Source organism: Polypterus senegalus, chromosome 10 (assembly GCF_016835505.1).
Source record: "Polypterus senegalus isolate Bchr_013 chromosome 10, ASM1683550v1, whole genome shotgun sequence".
NCBI lineage: Eukaryota > Metazoa > Chordata > Cladistia > Polypteriformes > Polypteridae > Polypterus > Polypterus senegalus.
In genome coordinates this window covers 148,465,779-148,476,330 of record NC_053163.1, presented here as the reverse complement: position 1 = coordinate 148,476,330, position 10,552 = coordinate 148,465,779, and the positions used below count along the sequence as shown (strand labels likewise).

General features: G+C 43.7%; 1 protein-coding gene across 1 annotated transcript in view; it reads right to left on the bottom strand.

Annotated features, from left to right (window-relative positions):
- Positions 1–8,982: 8,982 nt before the first annotated feature.
- The window catches only part of ctns (cystinosin, lysosomal cystine transporter), a 50,819-nt gene continuing 49,249 nt past the window's right edge, over positions 8,983–10,552 (bottom strand). Inside the window, exon 12 of the transcript XR_005635393.1 lies at positions 8,983–9,020. The gene's annotated coding sequence lies outside the window, so the exon portion shown is untranslated. The remainder of the gene's footprint in view (positions 9,021–10,552) is intronic.

Sequence of the window (10,552 nt, the reverse complement as noted above, 5' to 3'; positions counted from 1 at the left end):
TACCGTCCTGTAGACTTTCCCCACTCAGGTTTAAATGAGTTTAGAAAATGGATGGATGATCCACAGCAGAACTTCCAGATGAATCGCCTTCTTGTGGTCACAGCAATAGGAAACGCCTCATAAAATAAGTTATAGTGAAATGGAATGATTTTCTGAAATCGCGTTCACTCTTTCAGTGCCCCCAGTTGTCGTCCATTGTGCCAGGCCGTGCATCTCGCCAGGGTCCCCCCACCTCCCCTTTGTCTTCTGCAAGGCTCTATTTATCTAATGTCCCAGGATCTCCATCTGCATTCTTAAACTTTGCCGGACTTGTAAAGTGTAACCAGAAAATCCCAGGGACTCCCTGAACCTGTGTGGCTGTCGTGAGTCGTGTATGTGATGTGAAATTGATTTTAAACAACCACCTCAGGATTGAGAGATGGGCAGTAACGGGAGATTACTAGCTACTTTGATACTAAATCATTTTATCATTTTTCTTTATTTTTTTTTTCCTTTCTATTTTATGTTTGATTAACATTTACAGAAAGGTATTTGCATAGTAAAAAAAAATTATATTAAAACCCCAAGGTGCCAGACCGTCACACGTACCAGCCAACTCCAACCAAAGTCCTGACAGAGTCCATGATAAAAAAAATGTATGAAGAGTACTTTCTCAGTTTCACACACAAAAAGGTAAGTCAGTACTTCTAGTGCATGTAGTAATGTTAAACCAGCAGAAAGACACAACGTGCAAGGGTCCCTTTTTAAAATTTTCTCACAGTTTGTCCAGCTTTTCAACACACTTTATATCCAGTATTACGAGTTTTGGGGCACCCTCTAGCTTTAGAGTTGCCACTCAAGATGACAGCTAAGCATGTGAGGTATGGGATCCTCCAAAGTTTCACAATTAGGATTAAATGGTATGAAGCTGCAACCCCGCCGGTGTGCCATTCCAGGGGCTGAAGTTTTAAAACTGGGGATGCAGGATGTCATTCTAATCATTCAGGAAATACATTCAAATTTATAATCAAACATATTACAGTGCCTATAAAAAGTACTCATGGAGGTTTTCACATTTTATTGCTACACAACACTGAATCAGAGTGGATTTTCACTTGGCTTTTCTGATATCCATCCATCCATTATCCAACCTGCTATATCCTAACTACAGGGTCACGGGGGGTCTGCTGGAGCCAATCCCTGCCAACACAGGGCGCAAGGCAGGAAACAAACCCCGGGCAGGGCGCCAGCCCAATGCAGGGCGCACACACACACCCACGGGACAATTTAGAATCGCCAATCCAGCTAACCTACATGTCTTTGGACAAGGGGAGAACATGCAAACGGCACGCAGGGAGGACCAGAGAAGCGAGGCAGCAGCGCTACCCACTGCGCCACTGTACCGCCCGCTTTTCTGATATTAAGAGAGAAAAAAAAAAACACTGTCAAAATGAAAACAGATCTCTTCAAAGTCATCTAAATTAATCTACTGTATATATCTATATATATTGTAAGGGATGGCCGGCAGTTTAGCCTGGCCAGGATGCCCCAGTAACGCAAGGATGAGGGAAGGCAGCTTATCAGGGACACTGCCTCCCCTAGGACGATAGATGGCAGCTTCCCTGAACTGCAGTGGTGCTCCAGATGCCTGCAGGGCACTATGGGACTTGGAGTTCGGCAACACAGCCCTGCTGGGTAATGTGGGTGCCGCCAGGAGACACTGCAGGGAGACTGCCAAATCCCTACTGTTTACATAGCTGGGCTGAAGAAAAATACAGTTGTCCATCTGACCCGGGTCAAGGGCTATGTAAAGGACGGGTGGAGACCCAGCAAGCGAGCCGGAGGAGTGGAGGAGAGATTTGTGCTGATTATTGTTGTCTTGCCTGTGTATGGTCGCGGAGGTGCTTTTAGACACCATTTCAAGAAGAAAGAATATATGGCATGTTACAGTGGTGTGAAAAACTATTTGCCGCCTTCCTGATTTCTTATTCTTTTGCATGTTTGTCACACAAAATGTTTCTGATCATCAAACACATTTAACCATTAGTCAAATATAACACAAGTGAACACAAAATGCAGTTTTTAAATGATGGTTTTTATTATTTAGGGAGAAAAAAAATCCAAACCTACATGGCCCTGTGTGAAAAAGTAATTGCCCCCTTGTTAAAAAATAACCTAACTGTGGTGTATCACACCTGAGTTCAATTTCCGTAGCCACCCCCATGCTGATTACTGCCACACCTGTTTCAATCAAGAAATCACTTAAATAGGAGCTGCCTGACACAGAGAAGTAGACCAAAAGCACCTCAAAAGCTAGACATCATGCCAAGATCCAAAAAAATTCAGGAACAAATGAGAACAGAAGTAATTGAGATCTATCAGTCTGGTAAAGGTTATAAAGCCATTTCTAAAGCTTTGGGACTCCAGCGAACCACAGTGAGAGCCATTATCCACAAATGGCAAAAACATGGAACAGTGGTGAACCTTCCCAGGAGTGGCCGGCCGACCAAAATTACCCCAAGAGCGCAGAGACGACTCATCCGAGAGGTCACAAAGACCCCAGGACAACGTCTAAAGAACTGCAGGCCTCACTTGCCTCAATTAAGGTCAGTGTTCACGACTCCACCATAAGAAAGAGACTGGGCAAAAACGGCCTGCATGGCAGATTTCCAAGACGCAAACCACTGTTAAGCAAAAGAACATTAGGGCTCGTCTCAATTTTGCTAAGAAACATCTCAATGATTGCCAAGACTTTTGGGAAAATACCTTGTGGACTGATGAGACAAAAGTTGAACATTTTGGAAGGCAAATGTCCCGTTACATCTGGCGTAAAAGGAACACAGCATTTCAGAAAAGAACATCATACCAACAGTAAAATATGGTGGTGGTAGTGTGATGGTCTGGGGTTGTTTTGCTGCTTCAGGACCTGGAAGGCTTGCTGTGATAGATGGAACCATGAATTCTACTGTCTACCAAAAAATCCTGAAGGAGAATGTCTGGCCATCTGTTCGTCAACTCAAGCTGAAGCGATCTTGGGTGCTGTAACAGGACAATGACCCAAAACACACCAGCAAATCCACCTCTGAATGGCTGAAGAAAAACAAAATGAAGACTTTGGAGTGGCCTAGTCAAAGTCCTGACCTGAATCCAATTGAGATGCTATGGCATGACCTTAAAAAGGCGGTTCATGTTAGAAAACCCTTAAATAAAGCTGAATTACAACAATTCTGCAAAGATGAGTGGGTCAAAATTCCTCCAGAGCGCCGTAAAAGACTCATTGCAAGTTATCACAAACGCTTGATTGCAGTTATTGCTGCTAAGGGTGGCCCAACCAGTTATTAGGTTCAGGGGGCAATTACTTTTTCACACAGGGCCATGTAGGTTTGGATTTTTTTCTCCCTAAATAATAAAAACCATCATTTAAAAACTGCATTTTGTGTTTACTTGTGTTATATTTGACTAATGGTTACATGTGTTTGATGATCAGAAACATTTTGTGTGACAAACATGCAAAAGAATAAGAAATCAGGAAGGGGGCAAATAGTTTTTCACACCACTGTATATACTTATAAATCCAGTGTCTGTCTGTCCACTTTTCACGAGAGAACTACTTAACAGATTTAGATATTTTTTTTTTCTATAATTTGCTTGAACATTCCGGTTGATTTTGCGACTTCTCGCATTACGCTAAGTATCGTAGTTTGGTTGCAGTACCGATTTATTTGCGCAAATCCGAGAGAGGGGGGTGGTGGGCCGAGGCCCTCCTTACTCACGCGCCAGCCTCCGTTCGAGTTGCTCTACCTCTCGTGTTGGAGTGTACCTCGCCTCCGCTTAGCTAGCAATACCTGTTTGTTTAGCAGACATTATCATCGAGCGGACCTACCCTTCCGTTTGGCCAGAATTACATTTTTTTTATTGATTTATAAAGTTTGTCCAGTTTCACTACTATATGGGCAGAGCCCGGGGGACAGCTAGTTACAAATATTAAATAATGGATTGCATAAGTATATTAATATGACACCCCTAAGACTGGTGCAGTCAGTTGGTTTTAGAAAGAGAAGAATTAGTTCAATGGAGGTCACTTGTCTGGGGTTTCATTCGATTGCAGTATAAATTCACCTGAATGTGGAGGGGCCGACATGTGGTGGTGAGTGAGTATGGTGGCCTAACTTTAAAGACAAAATGAACACTCCAAACATCTCTATGAAAAGGAGATGGAGACAAGAAAGTAACCAAATCAACCAAATATCTAGTTAAACCGATCATGGAGAGAGTATGGCAGAGATGTAAATCTGCTAGAGCAGATCGTGTAAGAAGAAGATGAGTGTGGGGAGGCCACCAAGAAGCCTATGTGAACACTGAGGAGATGGTGCAGACAACAACTGCCAGGGTGCTTCACTAGTCACAGCTTTATGAGAGAGTGGCAAAGAGAAAAAAAACAGAGGACATCTCAGCAGAAGGCACATGGCAGACTCTGGAAGAAGGTTCTGAGGAGACCAAAATTGAGTTTTTGGCCATTAGACTTAGCGCCATGTTTGAACATTGCATTTGAGGACCCATTTGAGGAGCATGGAGGTGGCAGCACCAGGCTGTGGGGACGTTTCCCTATGGCAGGCCCTGGAAAGCTTGAGAAGAAAATGAATGCAGCAAAATATGGGGACATCCTGGGTGAAAACTTCATGTAGTCTGGAAAAAAAAACGATGTCTTGGGAAAAGATGTTTACTGACAAGATAAAGACACCAACCATGAAGCCAAAGCTACACAGGAATGGCTTCTAGCCAACAATGTTAACATTGTGTTGTGGCCGAGTCGGAGCAGAGATTTCAATCCGACTGAGAATCGGTGGCTGTGCGCTCACGACCACCATGACAGAGCTGAGCAGTTTAGTAAAGAAGAATCGGGGGGGGAAAAATGTCAGCGTCCAGATATGCCAAGCTAAGAGAAAACACACAGACTGGAGGCTGTCATGGCTGCCAGAGGTACGTACAGCTAACTTATGCAATCAATTATTTTGTGTTTTACATTTGTAATTAATTTAGAGCACTCCACTCAGATCTGTTTTCACTTTGAAATTTAAAAGAGTCGTTTTCAGTGTCAAAAAGGGCAAATGAAATCCACTGGGATTCAGTGTTGTATAACAAGAAAACGTGAAACCTTTAAAAAAGGGGGTGAATACTTTTTATAGGCACTGTATTGCTAAACTGTCGTCTATGTTAATCCTACTCTCAAACAGAAAAGAAACTAGTAACATGAACGTTGTCCTTCCCGTAAAATATCGGTGTAAATGTTACTGTTTGTAGGATTGCTCGACAAAACAAAAACAAGACAATAAACGTTAACCGCGAAGCTTCAATGAAAACGAGACTTGATAGCAGGCGTAATTTATCTCGGATTCTGATTTAGCGGAGATCAATGCCTGCTGCGCTGTGGCTCTCTAGGAACAAACTTTGCTGATCCCAATTTCTAGATTTCAAAGCCGAAGAGCTCTTCTATAGTGCAAGAGCATTGACACACACCACACGCTAACCCTAACCCTCATGGCAGATGGCGAGGGTATTCTTATAAATGCAGGGGTCTTGTTCAAAAAGCGGACGCCACTTGGTTCTTTGACAGGATACATGGTCGGAGTTCAGCAAAATTCATTAGGAGACTCTTGTGTACTTCCTGTACAGTTGGACTAGGCAGTATAATTCATTCAAGTTCTGTAACAAAGAGTTTGGAATGGGCAGTGTGTCAGTAACTGACTGGAAAAATCTTTGTTTGATAAGTTTGTGCGTATTCCTTAGTGCAGAATCCAAACAGAGATGATTTAACAGTAGAAATTGACGAAAGTGTCTTTTCACTACGAAAGTCTAATATAGGCAGAATGTATCCAGAACAATGGGTTTTCTGAGATATTTGCCGAGAGAAAAGGGAGTGTTTTATATACCCAGTGCCCGATAGAACAGCAGGTACGTTATTAAATGTGTGGTCCCCGGCCGGGACGCCCAGGAGGACCAGAGGAGGGCTTGTGCCTCCTCCAGACCGAGAGAAGGCGTCCGTCCTGGTTATACTGGAGGCCTCGGGTAGAGGGCTTGGAAGCCCAGCCTTGTAGGGACCCGTGGCCAGCGCCAGGCGGCGCCCCAGTACCTGATTATCCCGGGAGCCCAGGACTTCTGCCACGCTAGGGCGTGGCCAAGGGAAGAATGCCGGGAACACCTGGTGCTCGTCCGGGAAGCATCTATAAAGGGGACCGCCTCCCTTCAGTGAGCAGTGGAGGAGAGAGAGAGAGAGAGAGAGAGAGGGAGAGAGCAAGAGAGAGCGAGAGAGAGAGAGAGAGAGAACACGAGCGAGCAAGAGAGAGAGGGAGAGAGAGCAAGAGAGCGAGAGAGGGAGAGAGAGCAAGAGAGAGCACGAGCGAGCGAGCGAGAGAGAGAGAGAGCACGAGCGAGCGAGAGAGAGAGAGAGAGAGAGAGAGAGAGAGAGAGAGAGGAGAGAGAGCAAGAGAGAGCACGAGCGAGCGAGAGAAAGAGAGAGACAGAGAGAGAGAGAGAGAGAGAGTGTGTGACTGACTGACTGACTGGAAGAGCGAGGCCTGGACTTTGGGGAATCGGTGCAAGAGGCACTGGGGTTTGTAGTGCATGTAGTCTTTATAAATAAACAGTGTGTGTGTGTCCGGGTCAAAGTTCACATATGTTATTAAAGAATGTATCCGTCCAGGGACATTAATCAATCAATCAATCAATCAACATTTATTTATATAGCACATTTTCATACAATAAAATGTAGTTCAAAGTGCTTTACAAAATCAATAGAAAAATAGAAGACACAATAAAAAATAAACATAAGTCAACATTAATTAACATAGAATAAGAGTAAGGTCCGATGGCCAGGGTGGACAGAAAAAACAAAAAAAAACTCCAAAGGCTGGAGAAAAAAATAAAATCTGTAGGGGTTCCAGACCAAGAGACCACCCAGTCCCCTCTGGGCATTCTACCTAACATAAGTCAAACAGTCCTCTTTGTATTTAGGGTTTTCATGGAAGGACCTGATGATGATGGTCACGTAGACTTCTGGCTTTCAGTCCATCAATGTTGGAGCATCATGATGCTTTGAGTAGGTGGTGGTGGCGCAGGCCGCCACCACAAAGAAACCGGAAAAAGAAACAGAAAGAGAGTTGGGGTCAGTACAGATTTTAGAGCCACTGTGAATAGTTAATATTAATAGTATCTGACTGTTGGGCAAGTTATAACAGAATCATCTTTCTTCTTCTTCTTCTTCTTCCTTCGGCTGCTCCCGTTAGGGGTCGCCACAGCGGATCATCTTCTTCCATATCTTTCTGTCCTCTGCATCTTGTTCTGTTACACCCATCAACTGCATGTCCTCTCTCACCATCTTGAAGGCTACAATTTCATGCATTCGACTGTAAATCACTCTGCGAATTTTCGAGATCCAGTTACTGGGGTGCATACTAATAATACTGTCGAAGGTCTGTGGGCCCTCGCAAAACGAAGAAACAAGGTAGAATGTGGGACGTCAAGGGCCCTTCTAGATTCATATCTGTGTGAATTTAGGTGGCGCCAACGATATGCTGGAAAGGACGTATTCGAGCAAATAATGCTAGAAATGACTATGTTTAATCCTCTGTAGTGTAGTTTAAGATTATTTGTGTACTAGTACTAAAATATAGAGGATTCCAACAAAAAACAAGTGCCGTCTGCTTTTTGAACAAGACCCAAATGCAGTTGACATCACAAGTTTACATCCACTTTGGGTGAATTCTTTAAAACTCACTTTATAAACCCTCCACAGATTTTATACTAACAAACTATAAATTTAGCACATCTTTTAAGACGTCTACTCCAGTAATACCCAAACTCGGTCCTGGGGACCCCCTGTGGCTGCAGGTTTTTGATCCAACCAGATTCCTAATCAGTGACAACACCTGATAACGCTGATCTCATTTAATTAGCTGGGATGATTTTTTTTTTTTATTCTACATTCAGAAAAGCACAGCAGGGTGATTCTTACATTTATAAGACATCCATCCACCCATCGATTTTCCAACCTGCTGAATCTGAACACAGGGTCACGGGGTCTGCTGGAGCCAATCCCAGCCAACACAGGGCACAAGGCAGGAACCAATCCCAGGCAGGGTGCCTACCCACCACAGATTTATAAGACATTTAGAAATATTTCTGCTTTTTCTATAGATTTAAATGCTTAACTCCTTTGCTGATTTCATTATATTTTGCCCTTTCTCTGTGCAGTTTTCCCCCTTTATTGCATCTTATTAATGACAATTAAAAACGAGCAGAGCAGACACCCAGGCATCGGGTGGGCAGCGTCGCTCCAGGAGAGCAGCAGGTTTTTGTTCCAACCCAGTTTCTTAATGAGAAGTCAATTATTGCTGATGAAGCTCTTATCTCTATGTACACTCACCTAAAGGATTATTAGGAACACCTGTTCAATCTCTCATTAATGCAATTATCTAATCAACCAATCACATGGCAGTTGCTTCAATGCATTTAGTGGTGTGGTCCTGGTCAAGACAATCTCCTGAACTCCAAACTGAATGTCAGAATGGGAAAGAAAGGTGATTTAAGCAATTTGGAGCGTGGCATGGTTGTTGGTGCCAGACGGGCCGGTCTGAGTATTTCACAATCTGCTCAGTTACTGGGATTTTCACGCACAACCATTTCTAAGGTTTACAAAGAATGGTGTGAAAAGGGAAAAACATCCAGTATGCGGCAGTCCTGTGGGCGAAAATGCCTTGTTGATGCTAGAGGTCAGAGGAGAATGGGCTGACTGATTCAAGCTGATAGAAGAGCAAATTTGACTGAAATAACCACTCGTTACAACCGAGGTATGCAGCAAAGCAATTTGTGAAGCCACAACACACACAACCTTGAGGCGGATGGGCTACAACAGCAGAAGACCCCACCGGGTACCACTCATCTCCACTACAAATAGGAAAAAGAGGATACAATTTGCATGAGCTCACCAAAATTGGACAGTTGAAGACTGGAAAAATGTTGCCTGGTCTGATGAGTCTCGATTTCTGTTGAGACATTCAAATGGTGGAGTCAGAATTTGGCGTAAACAGAATGAGAACATGGATCCATCATGCCTTGTTACCACTGTGCAGGCTGGTGGTGGTGGTGTAATGGTGTGGGGATGTTTTCTTGGCACACTTTAGGCCCCTTAGTGCCAATTGGGCATCGTTTAAATGCCACGGGCTACCTGAGCATTGTTTCTGACCATGTCCATCCCTTCATGACCACCATGTACCCATCCTCTGATGGCTACTTCCAGCAGGATAATGCACCATGTCACAAAGCTCGAATCATTTCAAATTGGTTTCTTGAACGTGACAATGAGTTCACTGTACTAAAATGGCCCCCACAGTCACCAGATCTCAACACATCTTTGGGATGTGGTGGAACGGGAGCTTCGTGCCCTGGATGTGCATCCCACAAATCTCCATCAACTGCAAGATGCTATCCTATCAATATGGGCCACCATTTCTAAAGAATGCTTTCAGCACCTTGTTGAATCAATGCCACGTAGAATTAAGGCATTTCTGAAGGCGAAAGGGGGTCAAACACCGTATTAGTGTGGTGTTCCTAATAATCCTTTAGGTGAGTATATAATCTTCATTTGGATCTTGATCTTTGTTTGTCCGTGAATGAATTAGAAGAAGAAGCACTAGATGGCAGTAGAGAGGCAGCTAAAACATAGGCATTGCATTAAGAATCTCCTCCAGGCTTATACTACTGAAGACTGTAGTACGCCAGTCACACCTCAAAACACAGGCATTCAAACTAAACAAATTGTTGTGCTTTAAATTAACTAAAGAGATCTTCATTTAGATCTTGATCTTTGTTTGTCCGCGAATTCCATGCATGCGTAGACCACCTTCCAGTTTAGTACGTTGTTGTTACTCACGGATGTCAATAATAATGTGCCAGAATAACGAAAGAGGTGGTGGACAGTGTTACGCTGGTTAGCTCCTGAGGCCTGGTTAGAGAGTGAGATTGCCGAAGATGAAAGGTACGTGCCTACGTAACATATGAATGAAAGAAAGTCAGTGGGTAAAATGAATGACAACGTAACAGCACGTTCCGGAAATTATTATTGTTACTTTGTAGCCGGCGAGTGCTGCGTGTCTCACAGTTGTACCGTGGCTTGCTCACATGTCAGTGAAGTGATCCCTATTTATGCTTTAAAGAGCCTGGATACCTATGTGTCCCCCTTTTATAACCATTGCTCCGTGTATATTGCCTTACTCTTTGGATTGCCACAAAGCAACCTGCGAGATTGGAGAAAGGTTGAGAAGAGATCGTGAGAGGAAACGATAGCGTCATGAAAACAAGACGGACTGTGAACGGACAGAAGCAGAAATGCTCCTACACCGCCACATAATTACGATTCGGACAGTGATTCCGAGTAGGCCGTTCCTATCAAATCAATGTCCAAGGGTTTTCTTTTGTAATTTTGTTTCCCTTATAAAAAATCATAATGCTGTACGACAAAGGGCCCAGTTCACGACTGGCAGCCGCGTTTAAACAGGGAGCCCGTCACAGACAACTT